Below are 10,723 nucleotides of genomic sequence, written 5' to 3' on the forward strand. Positions count from 1 at the left end.
CAAGGAAGCTTGCACTTGATAGGCAGTCACTACTGCAGTCCCTAGATTAGGTGTTCTTTGAAGAATTGTTTATTGATTGAAAAGGGGAAAAAAGTATTAATGGCCAAACACAGTTTATTAAATGCTGTAAAAAATTACTCGGCGTGGAATGACCAGTCTCTAAGGGATAGATTCAGTGCAATATTACTGCCTTAGACAAAGAAGTATGAACAGTAAGACAATGCGCTCTTCACACGAAGGAAGTCAAATGCACCGCTGAGCGATGGCTGCTGGGAGGTGGGAATACCTGTCCGGCCCATTGCCCCCCGGTGCACATGGAAAGCTGCAGGGGCAGCACACCTGCTCCTTGCCTAACCCCACCTAGCCAGCACTACAGAGGCAGAGAGGTACATGCGCTCACACATGCTTAGAGATGTAATGGATCACCAGGTTCTCCTGTTAAAGCTGGGGGTAATGGCTTCATGGATTTGCAAGCCCACCCTAGTAGGTTTTCTTGCATTAGGAAACAGAAATACCGATGCACTCTTGTACATACCTGTGCAAACACAAAAAAATAGAATGTGGAATTACATAAACTTAAGATTACATATAGCCCACACTATTTCTGTCCGATTCCTTCTGTCTTATTTCTGTCTTTAAGGCTTTCAGGTGGATAAGAGACAAATTAAGCATTGATCCTGCTGTTTGAGAAGTGTTCTTTCCCAGACAGCAAATCCTGATGTGTAGTCAGGCTAAAATGCCCGACAACAGGCTCTAACTGCTGGTGACATCAAAAGAAATTATGGCTCAGGATTGTAGGACTTTTCGAACTTTAAACAGATCTCTCATTCATAAATGCAAGCAAAAAAGCGGGGGGACTCAGAAGTGAATGTGTAGTCCTGGGAAGCTAAGGATGAAAAATTAAGCTACAGTGAGCTTTTGGCCACTCACTAACCCTGTCTGGTTGATGCACTGCAGTCTCAGTTCAAGGTGTTGATTAGAAGCCACCAGTGAGCCATGGTGATCCCGCCATACACTTTTTCACCTATGTTAAACAAGCTGAGAAAAAAATTCACAGATTTTCATGCCATACAGGGACTTGCCTCACACCAGCGGATATCTCAGCTGGAGGGCTAGGATAAGTATTTCCGCTGCCCTTGAAGCAGCACAAACCCTGAGCACGCCCCAGTATCTAAGCTCTTCACCAGAATACCAGCCCAGTCTCTAAAATAAATACATTCTAAAAGGAGGAGCCAGAACAGTAAAGGAGTGGCTAAAGCCTCAGAGTATTATTGGAAATGTAAGTTAGAAATGGAAGTTGAATGTTGATCATCATCTGCACTGATTGATTTTTCCCTTAGATGATCCCAAGGGCGAAAGTGGAAACAGATACCCACATCAAAAGCTTGACTAAATTTTTGAGCTCACAGGAGAATCTGAGAGGTATCCCCTTTGTAGTTTGGCACCATGTACACCAAATTAAATCGAAACTGTGATAAAAATATTAAGTGAACTAAATTCAGGCTAAATGGCTGAATAATAGAAATACAGGGAGACAACATGAATGCAACTACATGTTTTAAGTAACATTTCAAAAAAAATAATTTATGAGCCTCGGGCAAATTGTCCTTTTACTGCTGTGTTATTCTGATGTGATTTACTTCCATTTTGCAAGGGAAGAGGAGGGGAGGGCGATACTAGTCTGTGAACATTCTGTACCAGCCGAGGCCATCCACATTCCAACATCATAGACACTGGTCTCAGCAGGGAAAAAGGACTATTAGCTTCCTTACTCTCATGTGTGAAATGAGAATAACTCACATTTAAATGCAGCCACAGGGGAGGATCCTCACACCACTCTTCCCTGCCATGATGCAAGCTATTGCATATTTAGTATGTGTGTTTAATAAGTGACCAGAAAATATTTTTTTCATGTTGAAATATCTAATAAAAGCATAGCAGAAATGTGTTCAAGACAAACAATCCAGAGGTTTTGAGAAGGAAATATATAATGAACAGAGAGTAGCAACCAATTCCTTTTAATCATTTCACATTACAGCTTCCCCACAGCTTTAGTCAGGATAATTAAATTGACAATTGAAGTTAAGAAAAAGTTATGAATGTTTTGACTTATGGGAAGCAGAAAAAGTAATTTTAGATTTTGGATTATTACAATATCAAAAATCAGAACTTGCTTAGCATGTATTTTTTTCTAGGTCAAAACCAGTTCAAATTTGCTTAATTTTAGGTGTCCTTCTGTGCCTAATATCCCTTGACCCCATATGGAATATCTTGTTTCTGCATCAATCAAAAACTTATTATAAAAATATACATTATCATAAAATATTAAGCATCTTTCAAGGGAAAAATTACAACAAAGCAATTGTAGAGCATTTTTTAGAAGCACAGTCATAAAAATAATGTAAATATACACACAACTATAACAAAGGGAATCTGCCCCATGGAAGCATTATTTTATATCTTAGAGGGGAAAAAATAGGCAACGTAAGGTGGTGAAAACAGACATGTATTTATCAAAATATTACAAAAGTTTTCTAGGCATATTTGCAAAAATTTAGTAGACCATTTGTTATGGGCTTGACCCAAAGTGCAAAGTCAACAGCCTTTACTACATTGCACTTGGTCCAATAACTCATTAATCTCTTACATGAAAAAGACAGAAAATATGCAGTAGATTGTAGTTATCTAAACAAAAATAGACTCTAGAGATAGAATATTCAGAGTGAACAGTAAATATTTTACAGGAAAATGTACTCAGTTTACAATATAGATGAGATTTTTTAATAAGGCTAATTGTTTAGTCAATAGTAGCTTCCTCCAAAACAAGAGCAATGGGTACTATACTGATGTGGAATTCCAGCTTTCAAATATCTACTGTTCTTTTAGTTGGCACAGCCCCCCCTTCCCCTGCCCTGAATTCTCTGTAAATATGTGTGCAAACTTTTGGGGTTTTCTCCCAGTTATAATATATTAGGGTTGAAAGTCAGATATCTTGATAAAAATAATCTAGACAGAAATGAAATATAATTTCACCTTGTTATATTTCAAAAATTATGCACAGCTGGAGGAAGAGAATGATAAACTGCCCTGGATGTCCCCCAACTACTTAATAAAACATAACAAAGGCACACATAAACACACCCACGCAAAGAAAAATTAATTCTTTGATTTTTTCAATTAACCATTCAAATTATTTGATGAAGTCAAATTTGGCAAAAAATATCACCACTTAATAAAAGAGCTAATTAAAAATTGAAGATAGAGTGCATTTGAGTAATACAAGTGGTAGAAAAAGAAAATACTAGTATCCCCTCTCTTTAGGTAAGTCAGAGAGGAAATACATCCAAGATTTTGAAGGACCATTGGTATAGGTCAGACAATCCAGGACATAAATGAAACTGAACAACAAAACAGAAATTTATATATATATATATGTGTGTGTGTGTGTGTGTATATGTATATATATAAATCAGTTCAGTGCATACAGATATTAATTCATGTACCATTTCCAGTTTCAATGTTTTATAAATCACTGACGAGGGATAAACAGAATTTTATTACATATACTTTCCTACCTTCCCTTAAGTCTTCCAGAGTTTCCTCCACCAATAACAGGCATGTGAATAACTCAAACAGCCAAGAATTAATAAAATTACAGAACAAACGAAAGAAGAACGATAGTGTCCAGACTGCTTGAAAAAAACCTTACTTTTCCTTCTACTTCAAAATTTACTCTGGCCTGAAGCCCAGAAATGACAACATGCAATCAGTTCCTGTCACAAGTCTAAGACTGATATCTTTTGACCTGTCAGGGTAGTAATGGAGGATAGAAAAGGAATATCAAGAGCTTTCTAATAGAAAAAAAGCCCAATTTTATCTTTTCAGATTAATAGCTTTTAACGGTACTATAATATTTAACATGAAAACAGGATTTTACTGTTTTAAGTTTTTTGAAGGTACCACTAATAAACTTTATTTCTCCATGGCTTGCACATCATGATTAAGAAGATGGCTACAATAACCCCACAGGGATTTAAAAAAAAAAAAAACAAAACCAACCTAGAATATTTTAAGAAATTCTTAGGGTCCAGGCCTGCACTTTTTAACTTAATGGCATAAACTCTACTCACTGTGACACATCAGAGCCCAAAGCACGTCTACACTAACTGGGGACTGATCTATTTATTTGTTTGCCTTTCATAAGTGTGACCCAGTAAAACAGGGGAAAGGATTTGGTGGCTGCTGCTTTGACACACACAACTCACTTCTAGCTAACCACTCTGAGGATTTAGCTCTTTCCTTGCTGCCTAAGGTGACAAACACAAAGCTGAACCCCAAATGGGACACAAAACAGAAAATCATGTTATAAATGTGCATGCATAGGAGGAAAAGCAGGGCTTAGAAACACTGTTAGGTAATCCATGGAATGGCCCAGCATATGCATCTAGCTTCATACCTTGACTCTTTGCCCAGAAGCCATGCAGTGCAAGGAAGGTAAGTGTCATCTTGTTCTTACTTCTACATTAGAAGCAGAAGTTAACATCCAGCATAAACAACAGTGAGTTTGACTGGAATGCAAATAAAACATTTTGAGTGCTGCTTAGCATTATTTTGCAATATAAAAGTCTCAGAGCAAAGTAACGATGATGGTGCCTGAATTATTGCAATCTTCAATTTCAGAACAATCCAGGACCTAATGTATTAATTATTGAATGGGCAGACTTCATCCTACTGGTTTGTTTCAAGACTCCTTTTTCAAAGACTCTTGCAGTAACTTCAGTGAAAAAAATCCAACTGTTTTAGATAAGGCCCTCCAATATAAATCCAAAAAACTCACTAAAGAGTGCTACTCAAAAATGAGAACAACAGAAATTTTTCATCATCTATGAATAATTATTATAAACTCAATAAAATCACAGAAGTATCCATAAGCATTTCAAATATTTTCCTAATTAAACAGCAATCGGTGAAGTCTAATAGTATCAAGAAAAAAAAAATGGACAGAAATAGTCAAGTTATTTTAAAACACTTTGACATGGAAACAGAAGTTAACCTCCAGTCCATAAAACTCTTGAAAGAAAAGTTCTGAGATTTAATTTTCTCAAAACCAATCACATGAACTGTTTTCATCCACATCATATGCTGCTATTTCACCTCACTCTTCAGAAAAGTAAGATTAGAAACACAAAAATAAAGGAAATATTTGTTCACAGCCAAACACATACCTGATTCACACTGATCAAGCCATTAACACAAAGGTTTTAGTAACTAACAAGAAACATGAACATGACAGACAAGCACACCATTTAAGAATTTAAATTAGGTTTCAGATATTAATTTACAGTTCAAGATATGGATTGGAATGGAATGTGTACATAGCAAATGTTATTGTAAAGGGTTTTTTTGGGGGGAGAGGGAATTAATGCTACTTATTTGATTGCTAAAAGATATCTAAAGAATATTATTTGTCATGTGGTCATGGTACTTTTCCTAGTTTTTCCTTTTTCTTTTCTCCTTTTTAAAAAGTAGCTACAGTGTTCACTCACTTTATATTCCACTTTACTCCCCTGCAAATTGGTTGCAATACTGTCTATACAAGATAGAATTTTTTGTAAAGCTTAATTCATTATTCATAAGGTACTTTGAGGTGTTCAGAACAGCATATAGCAAATGAAAAGGAAGTGAAAAGTGTCCAAGGATACAAGTCCTTTGAAGGACTACAGCCTTTTAAAGGAATGCAAAAAACTCTTAATAGATGGCAACATTTCATTTCCAAGGATTCTAAAGGTACAGTCAATATTTTACCTGGAAGTGTTTGTGATCTAGGTGTAGTCGTGTTTCCCGATTCCTTGGCATATGTTTAACTCCAGTTTTGCTAAAGACTTAAGACCAGGTGTTCCAGACTAGAGTCTAAAAAAGAAAGTGTTCATAACACAATATTTGCATATTCAATGTCAGTTCTTTACCATTGCAGTAGAAAATCATGTCACAACCGTTTTCCCCCCATTCTTTTCTGTAAAGACAGCTATTTAAAATTCCTAATATTTTTCTCTAATTTCATACACATTGTTTACTTACTATGATTTAGTGACATTTCTGACGTTGTAAACCATTTCAATATCATTTTATAAACAGACAGTACAGAGATACTAAGTAATCCATAAAAACAAAAGGACTGCACTTTCATCAATCCATTCCAAAAACTGTAAACTGTAATGAGTAGTTGTAAGAAGAAACTGGGAGGAGAACAGAACTGAGTTAGAGAACATCAAGATGGATAAAAATTAACTGCTGTTCCCAATATCTATAATTAAGATACATTGCATGAATATTACTTGTAAGTTGTTTTTGAACATGGAACATAGTCAAACTTGACATTTCTGTAATAAATATTTGCAGTATTTCCCTCCTTCTCTGATATTAACTTCAAGTGATTCTTAGTACACGTACCTAAAAAACCTCACACCATAGGCAAGGTATTTCATACTAGTACTGTTCTGATCTTACCTTTAAACTAATTTTGGGCTGCCAGTGATTTGCTAGGCAGGGAGTACAGACTGGATCATGGCTTCTTCATCTGTGCAGTTAATTTCCAGTCCACAGTTCCTAAGACACTGCAATGCTATCTTTAGAAGGAAATTGTCTTAATTCAGTGGTATGATCTAAAAAAAAAAAGTAAACAAGATACAAAGTCATGTGATTTTTTTGTTGTTGTTTTTGAGATGGCAACAGTTTGCAAAAGCTTCATTGTGCCCTGTTCTTTTTCAAGTAAAAGGCATTTTTAATAAAGTTTGAGAAAGGAAAGAACAAGCTATTTTATGCCAATCAGTTGTCAAGAACTCTACTTTTTTTTTTTTCCCCTTATATACATATAAACTAAACTTGAATGTTATTGTTTCAGACTTAAATCAAAAGCGATTTCTTATCGCAATCACCTGTCAGTGTTTTAGTTATTTCAAGCACTACAAGCCTTCCCTATTTTCCTTATTGTGCAGCTTGACATTTAAAGGAACGCTTTTTAGCTCAGATCTGGCTAGTGCCTGAACGTTACATGGCTTCACACAGGAAGGAGCAGTCCTTCACCTGTATTCGCCAGCAGTGAGGCCAGGCACCGCTGTCATCCTCCCAAGCCAAGGGGCTGCTGGCTCTTTGTTCACACCACGAGTGAGCCCCAGGTTTTGCTTGCTTTCCACGTACTACGCTGCTTTGTTGCTCAGAAAAAACCGAGAGGCTGAAAGCAAGGAGGTAAATTCTTGCAAGAAGGTGAAAGCCCTCGGAGGAAGAAGGATTTTCTCATCTTACCTGGGAGCAACTGATCATGCAGGGCTGGGAAAAGCTTCTGGGGGGGGCTAATGAAGTTTGCAAAGCAGGGACCTAGTGGCAGAGGGTAGGGGTCTAGGAGAGGAGCTGAGATTATACCTGTGAGCCAGACCTCATTGCTAAAGGAAGGACAAAACCTTCTCCTAAGGGCCTGGAGAGGGATACCATACCTCAGCCATAGCTCTGAGGTACTAAAAATTCTGGTCTGAGACTAAAATGCCTCCTTTCTACAGGGACACAGTGGGCAGACACAGATAAAATGGCTTCCAAACAGTCTGTATCAGAATTTTCTCTGTGTAAAACATTACCATGTCACAGTAAAAGTGTTACAGATTCAAATCCCTCACACTGTTCTGGAGATTAACACAGTAAGGAGAAAAGGTAGGTAGATCCACCTGAAAGCTCTGGTTATTGAATTATTCCTCCAAAAGGGAATGCAGAAGAGTCAGGGACCGTTATCCACATCCTCAATAGCTCCAGCAATGCAACCTCCAGGTTGCTGGGGTTTGCAATTTGAAAGGCTGAAAAGCAAACACATACTCTAAAACAATTTGAAAGAAAAAAGAAGTCATTAGAAGATGCAAAAGCTGAAAACAGTGCATCTTTTTCAACAATAAAAACTGTATTTCCAACCTTTTGGTGCTTTCACCTCTGTTGAAACAGAAAAAGGGCAAAGGCCCTTGGAAAAATTGGAGGGTAGTTTTTTGTGGGTTTCGGGTTTTTTTTGGTTTTTTCTTTCAGTTTTAAACAAACTTGCTACATTAAGTTCAGCACACCTCTTATTTCCCTTATTCTCATTTGCCTTTCATTCTGCATAGGAAAAAACCTGTGTACAGTCTTCAACTTCAAGGTGCTGTAGAAGTAACATACTAAGGAAAAAAAAAAGACCAGCTCAAGTTCAATGGTTTTGCAAACCATCAAACACCTCATTAAAAACAACAAAACTAAAAACATCTCACTAGTTTTAGCAGTTTTCTATGTATTAGATAAGTATGTGTATCTAATAATATGTAAATATATTAACAACAAGAATCTCAGCCCAAATTCATAATTGAAAAATTTTTCAGTGCACTAGTGGCCTTCCATCTCTGTAAATGTTTGTATCGGTGTCTGATTTTGCATCCTCCAGAACAGGTATAAATCGGTGTACAGAAATATTTTATATGACTTTAATTCGCAAATGACTAAATTCTCCACTTTCCACAGAAATCTTGGACAATATTTTAAATGGATCCAAAAGTAGCATGTCTACTATTGTGATCGTAATTTTATATAAGACCTGACAGTTGTTTTCCTTCTATTTGTTGGAAATCAACCAACCCTTCCTAAATGTTTCAGTTTATGTCTACTTCTCTCAGTACACTACTAACTCATTACTGCTTACCCTATAAACTTACTTTACACATTAGTTTGAAACGTTTGCACTGATCATCTTTAAAACTAATATAAAAGTCATATAAATCATATAGTCTTGGTCTTTAATGGTAATCTTCACTTGTTGCAGCACTCCCCAAATTAGCTGACTGCAGCAAGGTCTTTTACCATCACATACCAACATACTCTTCATGCCAGTCCCTCTGCTGCCTTCTCCTTGTCTCTGCTCACCCAGGGTGTGCTTTCTCTCTACTTCTTCCTCATCTCTCTTGGCTGCTCTTTCTTCATTAGTTGCCCAACCCCTGAACAGAACCAGCCACAGCTGCACCTTGTCTACATCAGCCAACCCACCGCCCCTGAAGCCAGCCCACAGCTGTATGTTATCAATGCTAATTAACCCAGCTCCATTCCTCTACATTCACTGACTGTTCTTTCCCTCTACCCCATCTGAGCACAAGGTGATACTGTCCTCACAATCTCTCACTTTGCGGAGTCTCTCAGAAATCTCTGCATTTCTATCAAGCACTTTCAGTAGCTGTTCACAGTGCCCCAAAGTTATCAAAATTCCAGGTCATTACAACAGAGCTTCTGTTTTCCTTGTGTTGTTTTCTAGGAGCAGCAGTTGTTGCATTCATCTGAAATTCCAGTTAGCAATTAATCTAAACAATTTTAATAAATGTAAAGCAAAAGATAGACATGGGATTATGGACCCCATTACTGAAGGGTCATGTGTAGTGTACCATGTATTTTTCCACTCATTTGCCTCACCATGGTGAGTATAAAATCAATATGGGAAACAGAAAATGAAAAATTATCCTGTTGAACATATTCAGGATGTATCAATTTAATATTCTTACACTGGATACTATTGCAATGACTAAAATTTCACCTGCCATTTTCTACTCCATCACTCTCACAGGTGGCAGAACATACCTTCAGTGAAGGACTCAGAAAGAGAACTTGCATTTAGCATATCAGCTATGTCAGATCATACCCTTAAAAGAAAAAGGATGGCTCCAGAAGGTAATCAACATGGGTTACAGCCAGCTGTTCACTATAATGGCCAGTACAGACTACTGTGATCATGAAAGTATTTCTTAGATCACAGAGGTTGCATGATTTTCTGGAAGGTGAGTCTCTTTGAATTAAGTGTACCACTTAGTTGTCCCTCCCCCAGTCCAAGATACCCACTCCAGTAGCTCACCAGTGATGGTAATCAGACATCACACCAATTTCTTCAGTGGTTAATTGCCCTCGCTTTGTGAAACTGAAGGACCGTGGGGTGTGATTTACTTCACATTGCATGAAATGATATTTTAAAAATCTCTACAGAGGTGAACAGTATTGTACACCACCAAATGAACAATTTTTTTTTTTAGTTTGATTTCCTAAGAAAACAAGATTTGTTTGATGAAGATGTCTGTGTATGTTTATCTCACCCCTAGGATATTTAAGGGTCTGTCCTTTGATCCCTCACTTTTAACTTGTCAGCTAAATGAAACCAAATTTGAGACAGCAGGACAGATCTCCCAGATGTGCTGTTTTCACTAAAATAGTGAAAGAAAAATACTTTATTAGGGCCTCCTGATAAACAAAAGACTGCAGAATATACTTTTTTTCTGACTTTGTATAAAGAACCAAGATCCAAGTGAAACTTTAAGAATGCTTTTGCACACACAAAAAAACCCACCCAGGTTGGAATTCTCACTTTTCCAGGCAGAAGGGTATCCAACCAAAAGACAAAATACGTAGAAACCAGTCATCATTATCACTATTTTTTAATATGTTTACTGCAGGTGATAACCGTGAGATCACAAGTCAGGTTTCTGTAAAAAAAAAAAAAAAAAAGAAAATGTTATTGTCAAAATAATAAGCGATGTAAATGAAAAAATACTTTTACCACTCTTTTTATACAGATGACCTTCACATCATCATGAAAAAAAAAAATCTGCTCTGAAGTTTGAAAACAGTATTTGCATGCATATGCATATTTGATTGCATTATATTGTGCTCCTATGGCAATCATATG

This window comes from Falco rusticolus, chromosome 2, assembly GCF_015220075.1.
Source record: "Falco rusticolus isolate bFalRus1 chromosome 2, bFalRus1.pri, whole genome shotgun sequence".
NCBI classification, from domain to species: Eukaryota; Metazoa; Chordata; class Aves; order Falconiformes; family Falconidae; genus Falco; species Falco rusticolus.